General features: G+C 43.2%; 2 long non-coding RNA genes across 4 annotated transcripts; both read right to left on the bottom strand.

Moving 5' to 3' along the window:
• Window positions 1-445: 445 nt before the first annotated feature.
• On the bottom strand, window positions 446-17022 carry LOC148791325 (uncharacterized). Of its 2 annotated transcripts, none has more exons than XR_016075864.1 (3): window positions 16730-17022; window positions 13378-13431; window positions 446-706 (listed from the first exon to the last, which is right to left on the bottom strand). It is a non-coding gene; the product is annotated as an uncharacterized LOC148791325 (long non-coding RNA). The 2 variants fall into 2 exon arrangements; XR_016075863.1 differs by having other exon boundaries at window positions 446-661.
• Window positions 17023-20584: 3562 nt separating this feature from the next.
• LOC104607464 (uncharacterized) lies at window positions 20585-22386 on the bottom strand. Of its 2 annotated transcripts, XR_736965.3 has the most exons (3): window positions 21243-22386; window positions 21120-21161; window positions 20585-20849 (listed from the first exon to the last, which is right to left on the bottom strand). It is a non-coding gene; the product is annotated as an uncharacterized LOC104607464 (long non-coding RNA). The 2 variants fall into 2 exon arrangements; XR_016075862.1 differs by having other exon boundaries at window positions 21120-22386.
• Between the last annotated feature and the right edge of the window lie 5403 nt (window positions 22387-27789).

Here is a 27789-nt window from a genome sequence, read left to right as displayed (position 1 = left end):
CGTGCCGGCCCAACCAGCAGACTTGAAAACCCAAGCCCGTCATGACCCATACAATCATGTTGGGTTGCGGGCGACACAACCTGATTTACATCTCTACAAAATTTACGCATTAATTGCATGGTATAGAACATATAAGGGATGGTCGTCCTATACCAACATCTAGGTCTGTCAATTGGACTGGATTTGGTCCAATCCAGTCCAGTCCAACATTGGTCCATTTACAAATGGATTGGACCAAATCCCATACAAACCGAATCCAATCCAGTCCAGTCCAATTGAAATGCAAATTGATCGGATTGAACCCAATCCAGCTCAAATTAAATGTTTTCCACAGAAAATGTTTTCCCCAGAAAATACTTTAGTTGCAACTAAAATAATGAAGAGAAACAAAATGTTTTCCATAGAAAATAATACAGAATAAATTATTTCCCTAATGTCTCAGAAAGTAAATAAAATGGTTTTCATTTCCATCTACATTCAAACACAAAAAAAAAATCATTTCCTAAAGAGATTGTTCATATCAAGAGGATTACAAAGTGACTGAAATCATCTGCAACAAAATGACTTATATTACATGTGAACAAAGTGACTTATATTACATCTGCTGCAAAGTGACTGAAGTTATCTCCATCTGCTGCAAAGTGACTGAAATTATCTCCATCTGCAACAAAATGGTTTCTCATAAAATAATCCCCTCTATTGCTTGCTGTCACAATAAGAACATGATCTTATATTACAAAGTGACTGAAATCATATGCAACAAAAGAAGAAAAACTACTGATATAAAATAAATCAAACAAAATTAGAATTTTTAGGAATTCTTGATTCGTTTTAAGAAGTTTGTGAGGTCACATGTGAACAGAAAGATCATGGCAGGATTTATTTCTGGCATTCCAATGAGCATTGGCCACCAGGGATGCATGCAGAGCCATTGGCTTGCACAACGGGGACAAATGCCAACTCATGACCACCAAAATTATGCAGACATTATCTTAAATCAGGGTAGGCTAAACACAGAGTCACAGGGGCGATTCATGTCCAACCACACCATTTCAGAAAGGTGAGAGCATGTTTAAGCATTGATCCTTTTTTCCTAATACACATTAAAACAGTAGTTAAAAGAGCTTCTCAACAATTCTCAACAAGGAGTGTTTGCCATTGCACTCCTGATTGGAGATGAATACACTATTGCAATACTTGCTGATGAAGGAAGATTTAGCCCGACCTCGTAATCACTCAACACGTGGCAAAGGCAAACAACTCAGCACAACAATACACCCAGGGCGCAAGCACCAAAGGGAGGAAATCAGCAGTCCGAACTCCCCACAAGAAGTCCGAACTCCCCACCAACAATCCGAACAAGGAGCCCGAACTCCCTACTAGGAGCCTGAACTCCCTACGAGGAGCCCGAACTCTCCCCTAGGCCCCCGAGCCACACAAGGCAATGACCCGAACTGGCCCGCCTCATGGCAGTTCGGGACACTCTCCTATCCGAACTCAAGATTTCACCTCGCTCGCCACTCCAGCACTTCGCCTCCAGGACGCCGAACTGAACAAACGTACCATACCTGACACCGAGGAGGTCCTTATCCAAGGGCGGTGCACCTGACTGACTTGGGATCTGACGCTTGACAGCCGCACTTCAACGGTCACCTGCCACCGCCACCTGCCACCGTCATCGCTAGTCGCAGAGATGACTTCGACAAAAGGAAGCAGTGGCGGTTCTGTCTAGCAGAGGGGATGACACCCGAACTGGCAGGAGCCCAGAGGTAATCATACCCGACATGACAGACGCTTAGGAGTGAGTGCACGAGGTGGTTATAAAAGGCTCCCTACCCCCAAGAACAAGGTACGTGAACTTTGCGCCATCCGGTTTTATCTTGTCTAAGAATTCTAACTTGAGTTCAGAGCATTCATACGGGGTTCCCCCCGGAGCTTCCTCATCTTCTCTGTTCCAGGCCCTCTGTAGCTCCATTCAGAGGCAAGGTCATTGACAGCTAGGACCATCCGGATTGCGCACCATCAATTGGCGCTGTTTGTGGGATATCGCTTCTAAAAGCCTCCCTCTAAACTCTCATAACCTCTTTTCTCCAAAAACCCCAACACTCATGGCTTCTTCCAGCAACGCCGGACGTGGCACGGAGACAAACACCACCGGGGAACAACTTCAAGTCCCCGTGGTGTGCGTCGGATAGTTCACCATCCCCCTTTCCTGCCATGAGCATCCCCTTTCCTCTCCCTATCGAGACAACCTTTACTGAACCAATTGCCGTGCCCCTGGCAACCAGCCAAAACCAGTTGGACGACCTGATGCAATGCATGCGGGCAATGCAAGCCCAAATGCAACAATTCCAGCAACACCAGCTCCAACAGCACCAAGTACTGCACAACATCTCCTAGTATCACTATCAACAGCAGTTCCCCCAACTGCCTCTGAACCAACCACTACTTCCACCTCGGCACCCTGTTCCGAAGCCGGTTAAGGCCTCTCCACAGGATGGACGCCCCCACCAGGGAAAAGCCTCCCGGCCCCAGAACCCTCGTAACAGCCATGCCTCGTCCCCAGGCCGAAGAGAGAGAAAAATCACCCCCGCCTCGCAGCTCGCAGGCGGGTCAGGAACCTCGCTCGCAAGGTCAGCACCTCGGTGCTCCAGGCCCGAGTTCCCGCTCACGGAGAACCGATTCAGCACCCTGGCAGTAGACTACCAGCATTCCGGGCCCATCGAGCTTGGCAACACAGAGGCCAGCAGCGCCAGTACCAGGCCCGCTCAACAACGAAGGCGCCAGCGAAGTCGCCGAACTGCACCCGTGTCCTGCCCGAGCTTAGAGGTAAGGAAGAGACAAGCTTGGACGAGGTAAAAGCTGCCCCGATTCTCTCAGTTCCTTCCCCCCTCGCATCAGAACTCCTGGCGGTCCCCATGCCCAGAGATTTCAAGCTCCCACCTTTGGACAAGTATGATGGGTCCTTCGACCCCAACGACCATGTTGATGCTTTCCAGTCCCAAATGCACCTCGCCAGGGCCAGTGAATCGTGCATGTGCGTGGCCTTCACCACCACCTTCAGGGGGGTAGCCCGCATTTGGTACAGGAACCTGGCCCCCAGGTCGATAAGATGCTGGGCCCAGTTCGTGCAGGTCTTCACCGCACACTTTGTTACCAGCAAGCGGTGCCCCAGAACAGAGGAAAGCATCTTTGGAGTAGTCCGGAGAGAAGGAGAATCCATCCTGGGCTACATCAAGGGGTTCAATGAAGCGTGCTTGCAGATACCGCGGTTAAACCCCGCGGTGCAGCTCGCGGCGGCCAAGAGAGGAGTAATGCACAAAGAGTTCAAGTGGCACATGGTAGCTAACCAGCCCGCAACCGTGGCCGAATTCCTCAAGCTCGCGGATAAGTTCATGAGAATAGAGGAAGAAATCAACCAACGGACCGAAAGCGGGAACGAGAAAAGAAGGAGGGAAGGCGAGCCCTCCAACCCAGTTGATAGAAAAAACCCGGCCCGAGAGCTGAAGCCGATCCAGTCGTTCCGAGCACCCTTAGCAGTTCGAACGGATTACACGCCATTAAACACGAGGCGGACCAAGATCTTAATGACGATCAAGGACGCCCCATACATAAAGTGGCCACCTCGCCTAAAGGGAAATCCGAACAAGAGAAATAAAAATTTGTACTGTAGTTTCCATAGAGACCACGGTCATAGTACCGAACAGTGTAATAATCTCTGGGACGAGATAGAGGGACTCATCCGTCGCGGATACTTAAGGAATTTTGTACAACATGATAATAATAATAACAATAAGACAGGTCAGCAAGGGGAGCACGGAAAGGATGCCCCCGAATCTAGCAGCAGATCAGCCGAACCGTTACAGCGACAGCCCCCGAAAGAAAGGCCAGTTCGGGGAACCATCCATGTAATAGTGGGAGGTTCGGTGGTAGCAGGGTGTACTTCGGCAGCGGCCCGGACGTCAGTTCGCAAAGCAGCCCAAGAGGAACAGAACCCCCCAAAGAGACCAAAGACTGAAGAGTCGATCTTCTTCATGGAAGACGATGCGCGAGGGGTCCACTACCCCCACGATGACGCGCTTGTCATAAAACTAAGGATCAACGACTTCGAGGTTAGGCGCGTACTCGTGGATTCGGGCAGCTTGGTGGACATCCTCTTCAAGTCAGCATTTGACCAGCTACAGTTACAGAAGAGTGAGCTGAAGCCCGCGAACACTCCTCTGGTGGGTTTCAGCAGAGAGGAAGTCAGACCCCTCGGAAAAATAACAGTACCTGTGGAAGTCGGCACTTGGCCTTGTGCGGTCAGACTCAACCATGATTTCCTGGTGGTCGTGACCTCTTCCCCATACAATGCCATAATAGGGCGGCCAATTACGCATATCCTGCGGGCAGTGGTCTCCACATACTATTTGGCAATGAAGTTTCCTATAGACTTCGGTGTGGGGGAAGCGCGGGGCGACCAGCTTGAGTCCCGCAAGTGTTATGTTACTGCCCTGAAGGGAAAAACCAAGGCGGCCGACGACCTTGAACTGGAGCGGCCTACAGAGCAAGGCGAGGAACGAGCTTCACCCACAGAAGAAATGGTCGCAGTCCCGACTTCGGCTACAGACCCAGCTCACACACTACAGATCGGTGCTTCCGTCGAGGAACCACTACGAACCGAACTGTCAGACCCGTTAGACAGAAGAAACGCAACTTAGCCCCAGAGCGCTGGAGGTCAGTCGACGAGGAGGTTGAAAAGCTCCTCGCAGCAGATTTCATAAGGGAAGTCCACTACCCGAGCTGGGTAGCCAACCCAGTGCTGGTGAAAAAGGCAAATGGCAAGTGGCGCATGTGCGTCGACTACACCGACCTGAACCGAGCTTGCCCGAAAGATTGCTTCCCCCTCCCCAGAATTGACTGCCTAATGGACGCAACCTCGGGACATAAGTTGCAATGCTTCCCGGACGCCTACTCGAGCTACAACCAAATCAGGATGGACCAGTCTGATGAGGAAAAAACCAGCTTCATAACCGAGTTCGGCCTGTACTGCTACAAGGTCTTGCCCTTCAGATTAAAAAATGCCGGGGGCAACCTTCCAAAGACTTGTAAATAGGCTGTTTCAGGCCTTGATTGGCACGAAAATAGAATGTTATGTAGACGACATGGTCGTCAAGACGCAGTTTTCACAGGAATTAATACAAGACTTAGATTCTGTCTTCCAAATCCTGCGTCAATTTAGCATGAAACTAAACCTTAACAAATGTGTCTTCGGTGTCACCTCGGGCAAGTTCCTAGGGTACATTGTCAACCAGCGCGGTATTGAGGCCAACCCGGACAAGATAAAGGCCATCCTAGATATGAGACCACCGTGGAAAGTAAAAGAAGTTAAGAGGCTAAACAGTCACATAGCCGCTCTGAGCCGTTTCATGTCCAAATCAGCAGACCGCAGCCTGCCCTTCTTCAAAGCAATCAAAGGCAAAGGGTTCGAGTGGACCCGAGACTGCCAGCTCGCGTTCGATGAGCTAAAAAGCTACCTCGCTAGTGTGCCAACCTTATCCCGGCCCGAGGAGGGCGAGGTCTTAGAATTGTACCTCTCGGCAAGCGACGAGGTGGTCAGTTCGGTACTAATAAAAGAAGACCGGGTCCAATGACCCATCTATTATGTTAGTAAAATTTTGTAGGGAGCAGGGTCAAGGTACCCGCAGATAGAAAAGCTAGCATACGCACTGGTGATAGCAGCTCAGAAACTCCGCCCGTACTTCCAGGCTCACACCGTCATCGTCCGGACTAACAAACCTCTGAGGCAAGTTTTACTCAAGCCCGAGGTTTCCGGTCGATTGACGAAATGGGCCATCGAACTCAGCGAGTACGACCTCCAGTACAAGCCAAGAACTGCTATTAAGGCCCAAACCTTGGCAGATTTTATCACCGAGTGCATGTTTAGCCTCGAAGCCACTGAGCCGGTCGAGCCAGAGATCCCTAGTTCGGGCGAGCCCGGAGCTCCCAATCCAATAGAGTCTGAACCTCGTGAAGTACCAGCCAGTGTAGCATCTCTTCTGGTCAGGCCAAACGCGAACTGGGATGAGGAGCCCTGGATCGTTCACGTAGATGGCTCCTCGAACCAGCAAGGCAGCGGGGCTGGAATAGTGCTACGCGGCCCGAGCGGAACGAAATTGGAATACAGACTACGCTTTGAGTTCGCGGCATCCAACAATGAGGCGGAATACGAGGCACTGATAGCTGGGCTGAACCTAGCGCGCAAGGTAGGAGCAAAACACGTAGTTATCTGTAGTGATTCCCAGCTCGTGGTCAACCAGGTTACGGGCGAATACGAAGCACGCGAGCTCACTATGATTGCATACTTGGCAAAAGTAAAGGAGGCTCTGCTCAACTTCCAGTCACACTTCATCAGGAAAATCCCGAGGTTAGAGAACACTGAGGCCAATGCCCTGTCCCGGTTAGCTAGCACGAGTCACAACGCCATGAGAACCGTGTACATAGAGGACTTACCTCGGCACAACATTCTCGATGGGGTAGAAGAGGTCGCTCCTGTTCTTGCTAGATGGAACCCTCCCTGCGGACCGCAATGCAACCAAGAGGGTGCAGTGACAGGCAGCCAAATACGTCATAATAGACAAACGGTTGTACCGACGATCCTACACTCTCCCTTACTTGCGTTGCTTGCGACCTGCCGAAGCCGAGCTCGTACTCCGCGACACTCATGAAGGTCTGTGCGGCGGACACCTGGGGGGCAGAGCCCTCGCCCAAAAGGCACTTCGACAAGGATACTACTGGCCAACGATGAAGGCAGAAGCCGTCGAGCTCGTCAGAAGATGCGACAAGTGTCAGAAGCATGCCAATATCCACCATCAGCCTACTGCCGACCTCAAGTACCTCACCAGTCCATGGCCCTTTGCACAATGGGGCATCGACCTCCTAGGGCCATTCCCACCAGCAACAGGTGGGAGAAAGTTCCTAGTGGTGGCAGTAGATTACTTCACAAAGTGGATAGAAGCTGAACCTCTGGCAACAGTCACAGCCTGAAACATACAAAACTTCTTTTGGAAGAACATAGTATGTCGCTTCGAGCTACCTCGGGTACTGATCTCCGACAATGGCAAACAGTTCGAGGATATCAAGTTCCAAGAATGGTGCCAAAATATGGGAATTCGTCAGAACTTCACATCGGTCGCACACCCGCAGGCAAACGATCAGACAGAAGTAATGAACAGAGCCATCCTCCGCGGACTGAAAGCACGACTAGATCGAGCTAAAGGGTTGTGGGCGGATGAGCTACCAAGTGTTCTGTGGGCTCACCGAACTATGGAAAAAGCTGCCATGGGAGAGACCCCCTTTAACCTCACCTACGACACCGAAGCGGTAATCCCGGCGGAAATCGAAATACCTACACTACGACTAGAAGCATATGACGATCAGGCAAATGGAGACGAGTTACGCACCAACCTCGACCTACTGGATGAGGTAAGAGACCTCGCGCACATCCGAACATCGGCCTACCAACAAAAAGTAGCTCGGTACTACAACGCCAGAGTAAAGAAGAGGAGCTTCTGCGTCGGCGACCTAGTTCTCTGTAAGATCATGGTACCCGAACCCGACGTGGGCAAACTTGGACCAAATTGGGAAGGACCCTATAGAGTAAAGAAAGCACTCAGGGGGGCATACGAGCTCGAAACCTTAGAGGGTAAGCAAGTACCCCGAGCATGGAACATCGTCAACTTAAGGGATACTACCTATAGACCATCAAGCGAAGTGGATAAAATCGCCACCAAAGCCTAAGGGCTAGGATGTCAAGCTAACGAAGGAACCTCGGCACAGGCAAGCAAAGAAAGACAAAGGCAAAACGGAGACAACGAACTAATAGGGACATCGGCATCTCAGAGACCACCAAAACAGGCCGCGCGAGTGCGGTAACCCGGGTAGGAAACAGACCGGACGTATGGTCAGTTCGGCAAATACGTTCAGTTTGGGAAAAAGAACAACCAACACTTAACCAAAAGAAAAGTCATTCCATTTCAAAAGTAAGGTAGTACATTTCAAAAAAAAAAAAAATTTTACAGGCCCGGAGCTACTTCTTCATTATCAGAAGAAACTTCAACGATACCCGAAGGCCCTGCCTCACCCTCTGAATCTGGCTCACCATTAGCAGCATTAGCCATCTCCTGAGTTATGCGCGAAGTGGATATGACACTAATATCGAGCTCGGGGAACGTATTCCGGATCATCCATCAGCTTAGCTTGAAACCCCTTCGGTATGAATCCACCATTAGGTCGTCAAAGCTCGGCGAGGCGATGTACTCATCGACAACCTTTTTCTTGGCATCTTCAATACATTGAGAAAAGATCTGCGTCCTATCCCTAATGTCCTCCTGAAGGTATTCAACCTGATCCTGCAAATCCAGCCTCGATCCGCCATGTGCTTCACTACGACTCTCATGGCCTCGACATCTCTCTGAGACCTCGCCTGCCTGGCCTCTACAGCACGAGAATCCGCCTCAGCAGCTCGGGAAGCCGCCTCAACAGCTCGGAAAGTCGTCTCAGCAGCACGAAGAGCCTCTTCAGCAGCTCGCACCTGCCTCGAGCTCCTTTCCACCTGGGCCGCCAAGGTGTGGATAGAAGAGTTCACCTACCAAAAAGAACGAGTGATCAAAAGAACGACAGCAAGAAGGATAAAAGTAAAAGAGCTCGATAAAAAGTCTAACTTACCACCATGGTATGGGTAACAGTACGACAGGCCACCTGGTGCAGAGGGAGATCAGTCCACGCCGCGACCTCCTCGGGGAAAATGGCCTCCTTACTCTTCTGAAGAGCGTAGGTCGGCGACAGCACACTCCTGAATTCCCCTGGGGCCCCCGAGCCCGAGGGCCCAACTCGTGTATGAGCAGACCCAGAGTAAGCAGGAGCACCAGAGTAGGTGGGAGCCCCCGTGTAAGTAGTCTCAGCATATGGGCCCCCTTCCGCTTCTTGCATTGGAGGAGCCATCTCGGGCTCCCTAGGCAGATCCCCTGATGGGTAGTTCGGTACCTCGGGCTCCGCATCCCGGGGTAGCTCAGCGCGAGTTCGCTTGGCGACTCGCTTCCTCCTCTTCATGCCTTGAAACAAGTGCCCACCACGAGTCTTTCCTGAGTCCATAACGCCTGCAAAAAAGAGTATGACATCAGAATTAAGCCGGACAGAGCAAAATAGAACCTCCAAGAAAGGAACCTACCCGAACTCAGGCCGGCCGCAATGAGCTTGGCCTCCGTCAGATACTGTTGGCACTTTAGCCCAAGCCGCGCCCATTGCCGGAGGCCCTTCACCATCTCTTTGTCAAGCGTAACACCAGAGTCAGGGGCGGCCACCCCCCACTCGGTCTGAAACGGCCACCCCAGCACACTTCGCACCCCAAAGTAGTCCTGCTTCCATGCCGGGACCTTGTTAGGAAGATCATGTAAAAGCTTAAAACCTAGGCGAGGAGATAGGTAGTACGCCTGCCTATGCCCGGGGAGGAGACCCGCTTGCTTCTTAAGCATTAAGATGGAAGAGAAGATCTCCAAGTCTAAAGGAAAGCCCTGTTCGCTAAATAGGGAGATTGTCCCCACCAAATTACGAATGGAGTTCGGGTGAAGTTGGCCGACCATAACGCCAAAGTGATTCAAGACCTCGACAAGGAGGGGATGGAAAGGCAACCACAGCCCCGAAGCGAGCTGCTCCCAGAATATCACGATCTCATCAGGACCGTGTTCCCAAGGAAAGCTACCTGAAGGTATGTAATAAGTGTACTCCCCAGGCAAATTGTAATAGGTAATAAGGGATTGGAGCCCCTCAGGCGTCATGGTCAAGAGGCCAAACTTGTCTAATGTTGGACCCCGACGAGAGGTGGACGCCAAACTACCCGAGGCGACTCGACCTACGGGTTCGAACTCTTCCTCGAGCTCTACCTCCGGCTCTCTAGGACTATCAGGGGATGCGACTCGGTTCGTAGAACCTACATCTGACCCACTTGAAGAACCGTCTGAGCATTCCGAGCTAGACATCGAGGAGAGAAGGTGGATTCCAGGAAGGTAGTCACCCGGAAAAAAGCTTGAACAAGACTACGGGAACTTGAACGAGCGAAAACCTTGAATGCGAACTGAAAGCCTGGGTGCGAGCTGAAACTTGGACGCGAGCTCAAGAGGCAAAGCACAGAAGTGACAAAGCGACTGGGGTCCCCCTCTATTTATACACACAGTGACCAAAAAGCAACAACACAGATCAAAGCCAATCCGACGGCCCGCAGTCGCGCTGACCACACGTCCCCTGAGACCGAGACGTGATTGGCGCACGTCTTTTTGAAATTGACAGAGTGCCGGCGCACGTCTTTCTGAAACTGACAGAACGCCAGCACACGTCTCCTCACATTAAAGGCGGCAGCAACACGTTTTCAATGTTTGAAAGGACGCCTGCTATCACGTCTCCTAGCGGTGCGCTTTTTTGATTTTGAAATAAAGCGCGCGCTGTCACGTCTGGCAGCATTTGTAGGCAGGTCGGCGCATTTTCTGTCTTTTGGGCGCTCGAAGAAACCAACCCTGACAACGCACCTCGCGCTATCAGTCAACCGAGATTCGAAGTACGGGACAAATCCACCTGCCACCTTGCGAACTCCCCGCGCCAAGGCAAGACCCTTAGCACGAGGAGTGGGGGGCAATTGATGAAGGAAGATTTGGCCCGACCTCATAATCACTCAACACGTGGCAAAGGCAAACAACTCGGCACAACAGCGCACCCAGGGCACAAGCACCAAAGGGAGGAAACCAGCAGTCCGAACTCCCTACAAGGAGTCCGAACTCCCCACCAGCAATCCGAACAAGGAGCCCGAACTCCCTACAAGGAGCCCGAACTCCCTACTAGGAGCCTAAACTCCCTACGAGGAGCCCGAACTCTCCCCTAGGCCCCGAGCCACACAAGGCAATGACCCGAACTGGCCCGCCTCATGGCAGTTCGGGACACTCCCCGAACTGAACAAACGTACCATACCTGACACCGAGGAGGTCCGTATCCAAGGGTGACGCACCTGATTGACTTGGGATCTGACGCTTGATAGCCGCACTTCAACGGTCACCTGCCACCACCACCTACCACCGTCATCACCAGTCGTAGAGACGGCTCCGACAAAAGGGAGCAGTGGCGGTTCTGTCCAACAGAGGGGATGACACCCGAACTGGCAGGAGCCCAGAGGTATTCATACCCGACCTGACAGACGCTTAGGAGTGAGTGCACGAGGTGGTTATAAAAGGCTCCCTACCCCCAAGAACAAGGTACGTGAATTTTGCGCCATCTGGTTTTATCTTGCCTAAGAATTCTAACTTGAGTTCCGGAGCATTCATACCGGGTTCCCCCCGGAGCTTCCTCATCTTTTCTGTTTTAGGCCCCCTGTAGCTCCGTTCAGAGGCAAGGTCATTGACAGCTAGGACCAGCCAGATTGCACACCATCACTTGCAGGATAGGATGCAGATTCAAATTACTCATTCCATGGCCATCATTCAAATTACAAGGGCAGAAATGCTCTCTAATTGGTGTAGATGCAACTATTGAAGGGTAGGGCTGTCATGTTATTTTGGGTAAACAGTAATGGAGTAGGGGTCTATAGGACTATACGACCCTAAAAACCAATAAACATATACCTGATTCTTTTTCATAAATCAACGAAGGCTCAGCTAACAATTAAAAACTGGTAGGGCTGTTACAAGGTCATGAATTCTCATGAATGCTTTCTCTTTCATTTTTAATACTATCTTCTTTGTTTCACCAATGACAAAGTGACTTGGTAGTGTAACACATTTTCAAAAATCTGCTATCAATTCTGCATAATTTAGGGGCTCTTTGGCATCGTTGCCGTTTCCTAGAGTAATGGTGCCACATCAGCGCCACATCGGAAAAAACAGTGCTCCAAGAAACGAGCATTTGTTTGGAACTGTTTTTCCATAAAAAATGGTGTTCTAAGTCATGCCTCGAAAATCGGGAAGCCATGGGTTGGAGCAATGCCTAATTTGACATTTCTTGGAGATACAACTTTGCTGCCAACAGGGCAGTGATGTGGCATTGGATAATGGGTACCAGTGCTGAAAACATTTCCTGGAGCAATGGTACCAAAGAGAAAAAATTACTGTTGCTCTAGAAAATGTCCTACCTGGCAGCAATGATTCAGTAAACGGTGCCACAACTACAGCATCGATGCCAAATATATACTTAATTGTTCAGCAAGAAATTGCTTCTAATACATAATATTGTACAATTTCACAAACACTTGTTTCAGTTTGAACTCTTGTGGAATTTGTTAACTAGTAATCCATTAATTATGAAATTGTTTCAGTTCTACTGTACAAGGTTTTCCTCCAAAAGGGCATTCACAAACAGTGTTAATGCACATGGTTCACATTATGAACTCCTCAGTGTCTTTTGGATGGTTTACTAGTTCTTCCATAACAAGATGTTAATCTGAAAATATGCTATTCATTAGTCAAAATCATCATGTGGACCCAAACAAAAAGTTTAATCAAAATAAAAAAATTATTTTGATACAAGGCTTTCTTATTAGGGACCATTACTTATCCTATCTTTACTACTAAAAAATGAAAAATAGATAATACTAGCTGATAAAAAAATAGATAATACTAAAAAAAAGTAAATCTATAAAGTGATTTTACCCTATCTTTAATTATCTCTACCATATATGTACTTAAAAAATAGAATTTAAAACTTGTATACAAGAAGCCTAAAATGATAAAATTAAGTTTGACTTGAAAGTGAAAAATCTACATACAATCCAATCTACTGTGGATCAGATTGGTCTGTTCAACTTCCACCGGATTGCACCAGTCCAATCCAATCCACTGTCTTATTGGACTGATCAACTTGGAATGGATTGGGGTCCAATCCATTGTCTTATTGGAGTATTCAACTTGGACTGGATTGGACTGGTCCAATCCAATCCACTATCTTATTGGACTGTTCAACCTAGACCTGATTGGACTTGTCCAATCCAATCTACTGACTTATTGGACTTTCCAACTTGTTCAAATTGGTTTTAATTCAATTCAGATTGTGTCCAACCCAAACATGGTCCATTGACAACCCCAATCTTATCTTCTATCAATAGACTAATTGGTTCAACCCAACCCAATCCAATATAAACCATTATAAATGGACTAGGTCTAGTCCATTCCAAATTTTATAAGCAAATATTTTTCAAAAAATATTATTAGAGAAAAAAAATACCTGTGAAGAAAAAATGTCCAAATTAAATGCATGACATATGCTCCAATATCTTGAAATAAATCATTTGCTTAGTCAAATTAGATAAATACAAATATTTTGCAAATCAAATAAGGTAATTATAGACCATTTGCCATAACTTACATGTTCGATTAGTGTCAGTTGTAGAAGCCACACATATAGGGGAGGCAGCAGTGGCTTCAAGATCCAATTTTAAGACATAATAATGCACAACCAAAAACACATATTAGAAACAAAACATATAAATAAACCGAAACATATAGGAGAGAGAACAACTGCTTCAAGATCTAACCATGTTTTGTATCTTGGTTAGCTTCTTTCTAGATACTTCCTCAATCAGTCTAATTAAGGCTTGATTTCTTTTCATTATTCTTTGGTTCTAGTTCCTCATTTTACCCATTTGGTTTTTCTAGCTTCATGATTCATTTTCAATGTGTTAGAACTAAAAGCATGCATAAGATTGTAAATTCAATTTAGAGATTTCTTTGGCTTTGGACTTTTGTAGTTAATGGAGCACCTCCAAACCATAATACCTGCTATCATTTTAGTAGGAATGGCAATAGGGTGGGCAGGGCCTGGTTTTACTTACCCCTTACCCGATTTTGACTTCAAATTCCCCACCCCGTGCCCGCCTCGAACCCTGATGGGGCTAAAAATCCTAACTCCATCCCCGACCCCACGGGGAACGGGGATCCCTGACTTTGCCCCACCCCACCCCGATCATTCTTACTTGTATACTTATTAATTTATTTTTTTTAGTTTTTTTGAAGTCTACCTAAAACTATTTTATATTATATAATATAGTATAGTATAGTATAATATAATATATATTAGCATATATATATTATGCTATATAATATGGTCGGGTCGGGGTTGGGATGGACAAAATACCATCCCTGCCTTGTCCCTGACCCTAGAGTTTTGGGTATTCTTCGAACCAGCCCAGAACCCTGACCAGTGCAAAAAACCCACCCCGATTGGGGTGGAGCCCCATAGGGATGGGTCAAATTGCCATCTCTACATTTAAGTTCATTTTTGCTTTATGTCATTTTATTTATAGGGGTGATAATAGCTATATTTGATGTTCCTAGGGCCTTAGCAACAACTTAGATTGAAAAACTATAATTCAAATGCTCTTTTTTTTTTTAATTTGATAGATTCAAATATCCTCGTATTGATTGTATGACATTTAACTAATAGTAATCACTTAGAGGAGTTGTCCATGTCACTTCCATACTTGACAAGCATAAATTATCCAAATGGAAAAGGCTAATATTATTAGTAACTCAACATCAAATTGGTCTGAAGTCATTTACTTCTTTTAAGTGTTATGCTTGCCTTTTGATGGTGTGCGTTTTGGCAGCTTTTGATTGGCAGGTGACTCGGATGCCTAGCTGAACAATTTTTGTCTGGAATGTAGCTTGGATGCCTAGCTGAATGATTTCTAGATGGAAGGTGGATCGGACGCCTAGCTGAATAGTGACAAGATGGAAGGTGGCTCTGACACCTAGATGAATGGTGACGAGTTAGAAGGTGGTTTTGACGCCTAGCTGAAGGTGGCAAGCTACATAGTTTACTGGTGCAACCTACAAGGAAACAGTGTTAGAGTGCCTGCGGAGATTTTGTGAGAGAGCTGAAAGTAAGAGAGCTAGAGAGCTACATTGCCCATATACCTTCTAAGGTTGGAGGTAAGGCCTTTATATAGGCATTGTTTGGCGTGGGCATCACGCACCACGTCCAAGATCTCTGGGAAGACGTGACTGGTTTGAAGTCCTCAGAGGTAGTTGTGCATGTAGGCCGACTTTTGCAACTTACTTGGTTTCTTCCGGAACATTCGGTGTGAGAACTGACTTTCGAGAGACCTGGGAGTGACGGGATGCATGTAGAGGTGGTCGGCGAGCACGTCTCGCAGGTCACCACTTGGACCTCAATCAGGTCGGCAAGCCTTCGAGGGAGGTCGCTCTTCACGTCGAGGTCACTTTGGCCGGTACTGATGAGGTACCATAGGTCGGCCCTGGACAAGGTGCTACTAGCTGCCCTGAGTTATGTACGAGGTCGTGAGCTAGATTTCCACTAGGTTGGCGGTGGAGGTAGGTCGCCAGGTTGGCAGCAGAGGTAGGTCACCAGGTCGGCGGAAGAGGCAGGTTGCCAGGTTGGTGGCAGAGGCAGGTCTCCAGGTCGGCGATAAAGGCAGGTCGCTAGTTCGGCGATGGAGGCAGGTCACCAGCTGGGACTCCATCATTTTGGCTAAGGCAAGTCGTTGCCTAGGTAATGTTGAGATGTCATCCAACTGTTCTACGATGCCATGTGTCATGATGTCAGTGGAGGGCCAAGTCTGCCATCATCACCTTTCTCCAGTGTGGTACCTAGAAGCTGTTCTCTAACTCCATGCAAAAGGCTCTAAACAATATTGAGTAATGCCTCTATGGTTATTTAATGGCTATATTTCCCTACTAATATTGTCATCCATCCAAATAGGCCAGCTCAAATGTTCAAGGAATTATCAACAATGCATAAATGAGGTCTGAGATTTCTGCTATTGTCCCTTGCTTTTCACTACTTGATTTAGCTAGATAGATGAAGCAACGATAAAGAATCCACCAGGAATGTCAGTGATCTTTTCTCATGAAGAACCAAAAGCAGCCACAAAGGTTTTACATAAAGCTTATAGATAGAGAAAACTATTAGGACTTCATTTTAATTCCTATGAAATGATTTTTCTAAGGCTATGTTTGGTTTGAAGGAAAAAGTAGAGAATGGAAGGAAAAGATAGGGAAATCTTCACAAAACATGTATAGGTTTCTCTACCTTTTCCTTCCTTTTCCTACTTTTTCCCTTAAACCAAACATAACCTAAGAGGTCCGATGTAACTGTGGTGAAATGTTGAAAATATTCATCCAACTACAGTCGCTGTTATTGGAAAATTAGTAGGTTCAGTGTCACAAAGAGAATGAGTCGGCATGTGATTTTAGTGTTGAGAAATGTATTTTAGTTCCCAAGGTCAACTGGTAATATGCCAAATCCATGGAACTTCTAGATCGTCATGCTTCTAGTACTAGACACAGGAAATTTCAAGAGTATTTCAAGAGTAACTAGGTTCAGGCAGTACTCACGAAATTTCTTCATGTAAGAAGTATTTCAAGAGTAACTTCAAGAGATTGGTTCATGTGAAAAGAATTGTTGATCCAGGAAATTTCTTCAGAGATGAGCAAAGCATTCCATCAATTCCATCATGGAGATCTTGATTTTTTTTTTTTCTGAAAGTAAACAGATCTTGATTTGGATACATCTATAGCTTCTATCATGAAGTAAGTGTATGGATTTTGTATCTTCATCTTTTCTCTTGTATCTTCATCTGAGAGATTAGTAAGTAGAGCATTCAAGTTTTCCCCAGTTTAGGAACAAAAGTTGAAACCAAAACCAAAAACAATACAAAAATTAAACTGTTTGGAATGACAGAGGAGAGAGAAAATACCTAAACGAGTGAGGAGTCTACCGCTGGATAGAAAGAGAAAGAGAGACGAGATAGATAACCACAGGAGAGATTGGAGAGTGTCGTCGGTCGACGGATAACAATAGAACCGCTGGATAACACTATTCGCTAGAGAGAGAGAGACGAGAGAAAACAACTGGAGAGAGGAGAATGTCACTGAAAGTACTGTCGGAGTTTGAAGAATACCACCTCCGGAGCTTCATTCAATTGCCAGAGGGAGCGGTGGAGGCATGGAGTGCTAGGTCTTTAAAGAAATTTTTGCAGAAAATTCAAACTTCAAACGAAATGAAACGGACCACGGCTTTGTCCAAATTTGGTCCACATTATATATGGACCACTTAAATTTGGACAGGTCCGAGTCCATACAATTATTTAGACTATCTGGTCCGTCCATAATACCTTCGGATTGAACGGGATCCAACTTGAAACTGGTCCATTAACACCCCTGCCAATATCCAAGGCTCCAATATTGATGATGATCACTTTTTCACTTTTCATCTTTTCATTTTCTCTTGCCCGTGTATATATATCAAAACACAAAAACAAGGTTAAATACAGGGTAGAAAAGGGATAAATATCTGGTATCAATCTCCAAGACCATTCTTTGGCACCAAAAACCAGTGTTCAGCTTTGGAGAAGACAGATGAGTTGTTGATAGATGCCAAAGGCTACATATACCGAAATCACATGTTGTCATGTTGGTCTGGTAAATCATGAACCAATTATTATTGTCAAAGTTGAACAACTAAAAGTTTTGATAGATGATGGTTCGAATGGTCCCGATAGGCACAACGTTGTTAAGTATGAGCACTTAAAAAATTTTTTGACACCTTTCCCTTAAATTAAAAACCATTTTTCGCAGTTGTCATAATATTTATTAATTATTCATTGGATGTGCTTACCATATTGTGCTTATTTAGATCCAGTCCCTGGTTAGATAGCTCCCTTCGCAACTTTCATGACCAAACAGCTGTTTGGTTCCAATACTGAAAATTGTTGTTGGGTTCATAAAATTTGTATAATGTTAATCAATTGATGATTAAATTTAATTAATGCAAACCATAGCCTTATTTCAGACCAAGCGTGTTCTGATTTTCCTTGATAAAGAAAAACCATTTTAGGCATACCCATCTTAATTTTTAATCACTGAACTTGAATGGTTTTAAAAATATTGCAATAGGCACTGCATTATATCTATCTATCTATTTATCTATCCATCTATGCATCTATTTATCTATAATTTTTAATATATATTATATATATATATATATATATTATATTAGGGCAAATAAAGGAAATATGGGAATTGGGTTGGGATTTCTAATCCCACTGAGGTACAAGATGGGGATGGGGATGGGGTAGTATCTGAGTTCAGGATAAAAAACAGGATATGCAAAACCCAGTCCCACCCTGCTTCGTTGCCATACAATGCCATGCCTAACAGAGTAAAAGGGTCCAAGTACATAAGAATCCTAAACAGAGCACCAACCAGTTTATCAAAAGTAAGCCCCAACCAGTTATGTATATAATTTGATAAAGTGTGCAGGTTTCATTGTATAATTGCTCAAGTTGTATCTCAACAATCACATAATTGCTCAATTATGTATGCGTAATATTTCATTCAAGTTGTATTTCAATAAAGTGTGCCCTAAAGTTAGTAGGCCATAATGTCTAGCAAATAAATAAAACAATACAAAATTTCATTTCACAGGCTTTCATGAATTGGAAGGTGAAATCATGTGATCCTTCATCGCATTTGATCCTTGACATATCTCCAGCAAATTTAGGTGGTGTTTGGGAGTATTTTCTGTTTTTAAATAGGGTTTTTTAGTTAGCACTTTTTGAACAAGCTCTTATTTAGATAAGCACATTAGTGTTTGGTGTAACATTCTAAAAAGGGCTTTTCCAAAATATAAATGAGTTTCTTTTTTAAAAAGACATTTTGGTCGTGTAATATGGGCTTTCGTTTTAAAGGCTTTTTGTTGTGTAAAATGGGCTTCTTTTTTGAGAGGGGCTTCTCCAAAACGTAATAAGCAATAAGCCAAAAAATTTGGCTATTTTCTAAATGTTTTTTTTTTTTTTTTTATGAAAAAGCACTTTTAGTTTTTTTTTTTTTTTTTTTAACTATTAACAAACGCCCTCCATAAATAATGTTTTATATATCTTTCTAAAATTAATAAGGGTCCAAAAAATTTCATGTCTTGTGCTGAATCTGGATTGTCAAGCCATAATAAGCCATTTTTCGGACCATAATCTCAAGGTAATAATATATATATAGAAAGAGATATCTACAGAGGCCAAGGTCTCTCACCAAAGGCCTCACATCGAGTCTCTCCTCTTTAATACCTAAAAGTTCCATCAATTAATTAATAATTTTTATCTTAACATGGGAATTTAGTGTTCCAAGGAAGACCATAAAACAATATATAGTCCAATTCAATGAACCGCACGCCCATGGACCCTTAATGAGTTGTAAAGGCAGAAACAATTGATTAATTCTTCATGGACAGTCACAGTACTCAGTACCCATTTTATTGATTAAATTCAGATACATGAATTTTTAAGTAAGATCTCTGATCTCTCTTGTCAAGTTTGGAATTAATAATTAATCAGAAATTCGGTTTCCACGCCTAATGCTTAATGTATCTCTGGTTCAGAAAATCTAGTTGAAATTTCTTCTCAGGTACTTGTGTGGACCTTTATTCATGGTAGTCTTATATTATAAAAAAATAAAATTATTCGATGTATAAGCTCAACTTCTCAAGTTGCGCTTCCATACATTGTATCCTAAAACTGTAGGGCCAAATGTCTTGCCAGCTAGTAACATAAATCTGTTGATTTCACCAGTGGAAAGAGTATAAATACAAATATGTACAGTGTGCAGATATATACAAAATATAAGGTTTTACATACTTCTTTCATACTGAGGCTAACTGTTTTGGTCCTTTATGAGTATATATACCCATCATATTTTTGCTGAACGTCTCTTTATAATATATAGAATCTATCAAACTAGGATTTTTGTCTCTTTCCGTTGATGCACATTAATGACTAAGAAGAATTAGTCAATTGTCAAAAACATAGTAGAGATACACTTAGTCAATTAACTTAAGGGTAGTTTAAAAAATTTATCCTAATTTTTATATTAAAAAATTTGTTTTTATTCTAAAAGTAAAAACCAATATTTTGTTGGTTTCAACAATAGTTATTAGTTTTTGAAACAAAACCAACTTTCTTTTCCTTTTGAAAATAAAAACGGGTTAAATAACATATTTTTATTTTTGATGTGACAATTCAAAAAAAAAAAAATGGAAACAAACACATTCCTACCGGAGAACGCCTCCTTGATTTGCTAACTTAGCCTGCCAGCCTGACCATTTCACAAATACGTCCACTTCATCAAAATACAAAGTAGTACTTAGAAATTAAAATTACACAAATACGTCCCCTTCATCAAAAGCAAAGTAGTGCTAGAAATTAAACCAAAGATGTTAGGACCTTAGGTGTCAATGTGTATCAAGTGAATGTTGACAGAGTTCAAATCTGCGCCCCACAACTGGGCGCCCCACGAACGCCCCACACGATCTGAAGGCGCCTAGTGTCCTCTCGCATGATTCCTCCCTCAGCAGTGGAGCTAATGGGACGGCTGTTAGCTCCAAATTCCTGCTACTCTCGACTCTTGACCTGACCTCCTCTATCTAACTTTGACCCCTGCACTCCATCCAAGCTAACGGCAAGAATTCCGGCGACGAAGACCGTTCCGGCAGACACATTGGAGGTATTCCCCGTTTGCCAGTAGTCTCCACTTCTCTCCTCCAACCTTCTATTCATCAATCGCTCCTTTTCTTCTTCTGCTCTAGGGAGGAACTTTTCATTTTTGATGGCCATGCCGGACGGGGCCAAGAAGCTAAAGACATTGAACTATCTCCGGTATGTTGAATCCTTGGCGGTTCTACCATCCAATGTCGGGAAGATCTCGCATTCGCATGCTGTAATCCTCGGGGAAGCGCTTGCTTCGGAGGAGAATGATCTTGTGTTCCCTAATGAGAGTTGTCTCGCCAGGCTCTGGTTCCATCGCGAATGAAGGTAAGTGTCAATTGATCTATGCAAGTCGGAGTATTGAATCAGTGGAAATCAATATTTTGGCGCGGTACTTGAATATGGGTGTTCTTTTTTTTTGCACAAAATAGGATTCACCGTATTTTAATAGTAGAAAGAGAACAAAATTTGATCAGGCGTTCATTGAATATGGATATTCTTAATTTTGAATGTGGGTGTTATTACATAGAATTCACTTCTATTTTTATTAGAAAATCCAAGTTTTGATGCAATAAAAAAAAAAAAGATGAGAATGAGTAGGGAAAAACTGAACCTGTATAATGGTTGGGTGGTCGCCGGTGATCTCCTTTCCCTTCTGTGTTTTGTATTGAAAATAAAATAAATAAAACATGGAAAAGATGTTAGAGAGGGATGAGATGAGAGGGACGGGGAGTACCTCCGATGTGTTTGTCGTTGCCAGAGTTGTCGCCATTAATTTGGATGGAGGAGTGCAAGGGTCAGGGTTACAGAGACGAGGCCAGGTCAAGAGTCGAGAGTAGCGGAAATTTGGAGCTAACGGGACGAGATAAGGGGGAAATCGTGTGGAAGGACACTTGGCGCCTTCCGATTGTGTGGGGGCGTTTGTGAGGCGCAGATTTAAACTCATGTTGACAGTCTCTTCATAACAAGTACATATGAAGCTCGAACTAACCACATGAAATTTTATTTTGATAGACACTTAGACAGGACAGCTCAGTAACTTAGTCCTTGGATATGACATGGGACAATTTGCTGCGGCAAACAGCAGAAATGGGTCCTTTTCGAGTTTGGACCTGAATCGTCGTTTGTTCTCAAGATGGTAGGAAGAAGTAAGAATATGGTTTGTTATTTTAGAGAGGGTCTGATTACCATTTATCAAAAAAATTTTAGACGCAAGTAGGCAACTTGTTGCAACTTTTGGATGTATTTCTAAACAACTTTCTCTTAGCTCGATTAAATTAATTATTTTTTCTTTTTCCATTCTGGTTCTACTCATAGTGGACACTCGATCGACATTTTCTTTTCCCTTTTGGCCCCGGAGAATGAATCACACTCATCGGTTGGTTGGAACCAACAATTAACTGGTGCCTGGTGGATCTCGATTCTCCCATAAATCTTTGTTAACTAGTCATTTCACTGACCAACAAATTAAAGTACTATTTTCGTTTCGTGTAGAGAACAAATCACGTTAATCAAGTTGAAAGGGGTCACCCGTCTGTAATTTTATTAAGTGGGTCCAATGAATGCAAATTGGTTTTTCAAGTGGTTATACAAATTGACTACTCTTGTCTCCAAAACTGAGTGAAATCGAAGACAGAAGCATGTGATCACTTAAGTCCTCCCCACGATGGTTTAATTCTCTCTATATATACATATCAACGTGCTAACGGTTTCCTGCAATTCTCTGATCAAGTCTTGAAAATTTCATCTCATCCTCCATTGAGCTAATTAAAAGCCTGCCTTCCCTAGCTGGTTTTATCAAACTCTCAAGAAATCTCTTGTCATTGTTGTTGTTGTTGTTGTTCTTCTTTTTCTTGCTGCATATCGATTGATTAACAGCGCGCGAGCCGCCAGCGCCATGGGCATCCAATTACCAAGGATTATCAAAAAGTCTCTTCTTGCTGCTGCAAATCAGTCGGCTGGGGGTGCTGCTTGGAAGGCAGAAGTTCCAAAGGGCCATGTTGCTGTATACATTATTGGAGAGAAGCAGAGAAAGAGATTCGTGGTTCCCATATCTTACTTGAACCATCCATTGTTCCAGGACTTGCTGAATAAAGCTGAGGAAGAGTTTGGGTTTGATCATCCAATAGTGGGTGCTCTTACAATTCCCTGCGACGAAAATTACTTTCTGGGTCTTACTTCCCAGTTGAATTGTTTGTGAGTGTTGGATCGGGTTATATTAATATGTACGTAGTTACTTTAATACACAACTAGCAAGCAGAGAGAATCTGCAGTGCAGCATCCAATCCATCCTCAAGCTTCTGTTGATGGGTTGAATGAATTTTGACTCTTTTAGATATCATCAAACGTGTAAATTCTTTCTTTCTATTTCGTTTTCTCTTATTAATTTGTAAAGGACTTGGGAGGGATAGGGAGTATAAAGTGTGCATGGCTAAAGAGCTACAACTGCAGATACACTGTCCAATGTAATTAATATATATCATAATTCATATCATAAGCTTGATCTAAAAAAACGATCGATGCCGACGATCGGTGGATATATATTCAAGTTCCCTTGATTTTATTCCACCCAATTCAGGTGGACCAAACCAGCAATACTTGATGACAGAGTCCTAGAAAGATTGATTTGGAACCAAACCAATCCAATCCGGCCGCCATCACTCACTCTTCCTCCCCCCTACCCCCTTTCTCTCTGTTGATCTCGTGATAAGGAAATCGCAGAGGAAACAAAACAACGATCACAGAGAACGACAAGAAGAAATGGGGTTTGGGCTTTGGTCTGCACGAAATAGTCATTCAAGTTGTTATATATCGTCGGAGAGCTGAAGTTGTTCTACATGAGTAGTCTACACAAAACAACGATATCTCATGGCCAGAAATGTGTTGATGATCTACATGAACGATCGTTGGAGTTGATCTGCATGGTCCACATAGAATGACAATCTCGTGGCCAGAAATCTGTTGATCTGCTTCAACAATCATCGGAGTTGTTATCGCCGGTCATAAAGATTGATTGCAGGGGAGGCTTTGGTTGCACTCTTCGGTGATGTGAGAAGACATCTCATAACTTAAATGCCATTTTCCTCATTTACCCCTACTTTCACGTGTACAACGACCAAACGTGTTCGTTATTTTAAAAGGACGTTTGCGGGAATTGAGATTTTCTACCTAGAAAATAATTTGAAAATTCACACTCAAATGGCATTCTCATCCGACATCCCGGGGAGTTGCGAGAATCGCTAAAACTGATTCTCTGGAACGATGCCAAACAGGGTCTAAAGGGCTGAAATCACAATTTCTCTAGAAATTAAAAAAGAAGCCTCTTTTGAAGGGGAATTACAATTACCCTAAGGCATGGTTTTCAAAATCGGACCAGACCGGACGGTTGGACTTGAAAACCGGGAATCAGTTAGATGACTGGTTCCATTTTTCTCCAAAACTGGATTTTTCCCAAAAACTATTGATTTTGGTCAGCAAACCGCTGACTCGAGTGGTTAACCGTTTGAATCGTTCGAACGATTTTGACCGCTTTTTATTATTTATTATTTTTTTTGTTAGAACAGGCCGATCGTTCGACCTGGGAACTTGACCTCTCACCAGTTCATTCTACGATTCGGTTTTAAAAACCTTGCCCTGAGGTTCCTTTTCTCTAAGCTCCCATGGCGGTACTGACCTGATCCATATTCAGTTTGAGGGTTCAACCCGAATATAAAGAGATATAATTTGTGGTGTATTCATCTTTTGGCTGAGAAATGTGTTGAGAGATTTGTATTTTTAGATTTAATTAGGGTTTTCTATGAGAGAAATTGTGCATAATTCTGTATTCTCCATTATTGTTCCCGTAGCGGATTTCAGCTCCTCATTTGTTCGTGGACATAAACCATAAGCTAAAACATGTAAATCTATATATGTTCTGTTTCTTAATTTTCTGTATCTTTTATTTTATTTAATTTTCTTGTACCATTTGAATCTGTGTTTTTAGGTTTTTTCACAATAGTTGTGAATGATTCCAACCTATGCAAAGGAAGATATTAAAACAACACTTGTTGACAAACATCCCCTTAATTAGTTTATAATAATTGAAAATTTAAATTAGATATGAGTGTCCTGACCAAATTAAAGGGTAATGGCAATATAGCTAGCTTCTGATTGTTTCCTCTTAATTGAGTGGAATATAGAGATCCACTGCAGTGATCAGCTAACTTTTGTTTACAATTTTGCACCTTGACCCAAAGGAAGAGTTCACCATGAAAAGACGAGAATCTTATCGTTCCTGGTGAGGTTAATTCAGACAAGTGGAAGATGAGAAACATGAATGTTGCAACCTGGACACAAATGGATACAGGAGAGTAAATCTATATCTATCTACCTGTATTCATCCTAGGAAGAGAGAGATAGAACAAATCAAATATTAATAAATTAGATTTTATTTGCATGGTGGTGGTTTAGACGTGAAGCCAAGACAATGAATATCGGCATCATATAGGAAATATATGCATGATTTTATTGTTAGTATACTATTATGGTATTATATATTAAAAAAATTCAATAATTTTAAATAAATTTGAGTTTATCTGACACAAATTATTGAATTCAATAATTAATACAATCACGTAAACCTGTTGGTTGGTCGGTACTTTACAGGCTCAAGGAAGAATCTTTATAAGGTTGGCTGCACAGTACGTACTATGTACATGACCAGCAGGGTCTATGTTCAGTGCTTCTGTAAATATGAATCTTTGTATCTTCTGTGATCGTGGGAGGTGAACAAACCAAGACCAGATGAATGTTCACTCCTGCATTAACTCTAAAGCAGTGGGGCATCATGTCTTGCCATTTATACCACACATCTACTTTGCTTTACAATAAATCTTCATGAGTTGGAATTAAAGAAATCATTTGATATCCTTCCTAAACATGCATGATATCCAACATTGCTGATAAGTTTGTTCTCACCATTCACACACATTGACCGTGTTGGGTTGGGTGATTCTTTCTATACATAGTCTAGGGGTGGCAATTTTCTCCTTCCCCGATGGGTATTCGGGCTCCCTTATTCGACGGGTCAGGTATGGGGGTACTTTGGCGGGGTCGGGGTCAGGGATGGGGCTATTCTTGAATCCCTGGTTGGGTTTGGGGACGGGGATGGGGAATGCAATCCCCACCCCGACCCGACCTCGATTAATAAATATATAATTATATAATATAATATTATTTATATAATATTTATATTATAATATTATAATATTATATATTATATTGTTATTCATTTTTTTAAAGATTAAAACTTAAAAAACACAAACACTCAACACTTAGAGTCTTCGGCAGACAAAGAACTTTGAATCGTGAACCCTAGTCTTCTTCTTCCTTCGTCTTCGTCGCTGATTCATCGACTGCTGTCGCTGTCCCCACTCACCATCGGACATCGGACGTCGTCGGATGTCTATTGTTGCCGACTACCAGTCCACCACTCGAGTCTCGACAGAGGATAGAGATATTCAAAGAAGATAGAACTTAAACTCAGTTCTTCAATCTTCCTTCGACCTTCGTCTATCGGCACCGGCCACCGTCACCATCGCCCTCAGACTCTCTTTCTCGTCGCCAACCTCAACTCGCAACGGTCCTCTCTCTCTCTCTCTCTTTCTCTCTCTCTCTTTCTCACTCTCTCAGTCTTAATCTCTCAGACTCTCAGTCTCTCTTTCTCTCAACTTTGATTGATTTCCATTATATTGTAGAAAACAAATTCTAATATAGTTCAGATATTAGCATGTAGTTTGAATTAGGGCTAAAAGAAAAAAAATGCAGAATGCCTGGAATGAAGATGAGCGCCTGTCACCTAAAATGCAATATGAGATGAACCCAAATGAAATGAAACCCAAATGAAACCAATGCAGAATGCTTGGAATGTAGTATGGATCAAACTCAAATCACCCTTCAGATCTCCCTATCCCTGTTAAGTTGTTACCAACTTACCATATGTTATTTTATCAAAATATTAGTTTTATTGTTTATTATTTCTATAATTTGAATAATCATTGAATTGAAAAGCAACTACCAACTAGGAATAGAGACTCATGTCATTCTAATTTTTAGTTGGTAGTGATATTCATCAATTGAAGGTTATCATATTCAGATATACTTATTATTTAATTCATGTTTGGTGTTATTTTTTATTTTTAGATTTATAATTGATGAGATTTTTTGCTTATTAATTTTTTCTCTAGTTTTAAAATATGGAAACTCAAGATGAAAGTTCTAAATCAGGGACACCTATTGGTAACAATCAATCTCCAATTGGGGTTGAACTTGAACACTCTCAAACTCCAGCTTTATCAATTTCAATTGGTTCTCCAAGTGAGTCACCCGTTGAATCTCCCGCTTAAAATTCTAATGAAATTTTGGTTGATGATTCAGACTCACCTAATCAAGCCCCCGATGCTAATGTTGGTGTAAAAAGGAAATTAACATCTATTGTTTGGAATCATTTCAAAAAGATAAAAGTAAATGGAGAGGATAAGGCAGAGTGTAATTATTGTCATAAAAAGCTTAGAGGGAATAGTAAAAATGGGACAACTCATTTGCATGACCACTATAAGACTTGGCCAAGAAGGTGTTATGAAGATATAAAGCAACATGCTCTAATAAAAGAACATAAAAAGGCTAATGGAAAGATTGTGTTTGTAATTATCATTTTGATCAAGATGCTTTAAGGAAAGACTTAACCATCGTGATAATTTTACATGAATACCCACTTTCAATGGTTGAACATTGTGGATTTAGAAAATGCACAATTAGCCTTCAACCTCTTTTTAAGGTTCCTTCTCGGAATACCATCAAAAGTGACATGTTGAAGATATATGACTATGAAAAATAAAAGACATTGCACTTTTTGGAGAAAAATCCTAGTAGGGTTGCAATAACTACTGATATGTGAGCGAGTAGTAACCAAAAGAAAGGCTTTATGGATATCATGGCGCATTTCATTGATGACAGTTGGGAGATGCAAAGTCGGATTATGAGGCATTTAGTTTTCAACGTGTTACTTTAAAATTTAATTTTCTTAATTCATTGTCAAAGTTCTTTTTGTATTATTAGTAATTTGATTTTAAAACAAATATTTGAGACTTGTTCTTATTAGTAAATTAATGCTGCATTTTTAGGTTTGTTTATGTGCTTTGTCCACACACTTCGGAAGCACTTTCTAATATTTTAGTGGATTGCATGATGGATTGGAATATTGGTAGGAAGTTATCGACAACGGTGGTTGATAATTGCTCTACTAA

This window comes from Nelumbo nucifera, chromosome 5 (genome assembly GCF_055504915.1).
Source record: "Nelumbo nucifera cultivar China Antique chromosome 5, China Antique-T2T, whole genome shotgun sequence".
In the NCBI taxonomy this organism is placed as follows: Eukaryota; Viridiplantae; Streptophyta; class Magnoliopsida; order Proteales; family Nelumbonaceae; genus Nelumbo; species Nelumbo nucifera.
The sequence above is the reverse complement of the archived record's forward strand: the minus strand, read 5'-3'. Positions and strand labels throughout refer to the sequence as shown.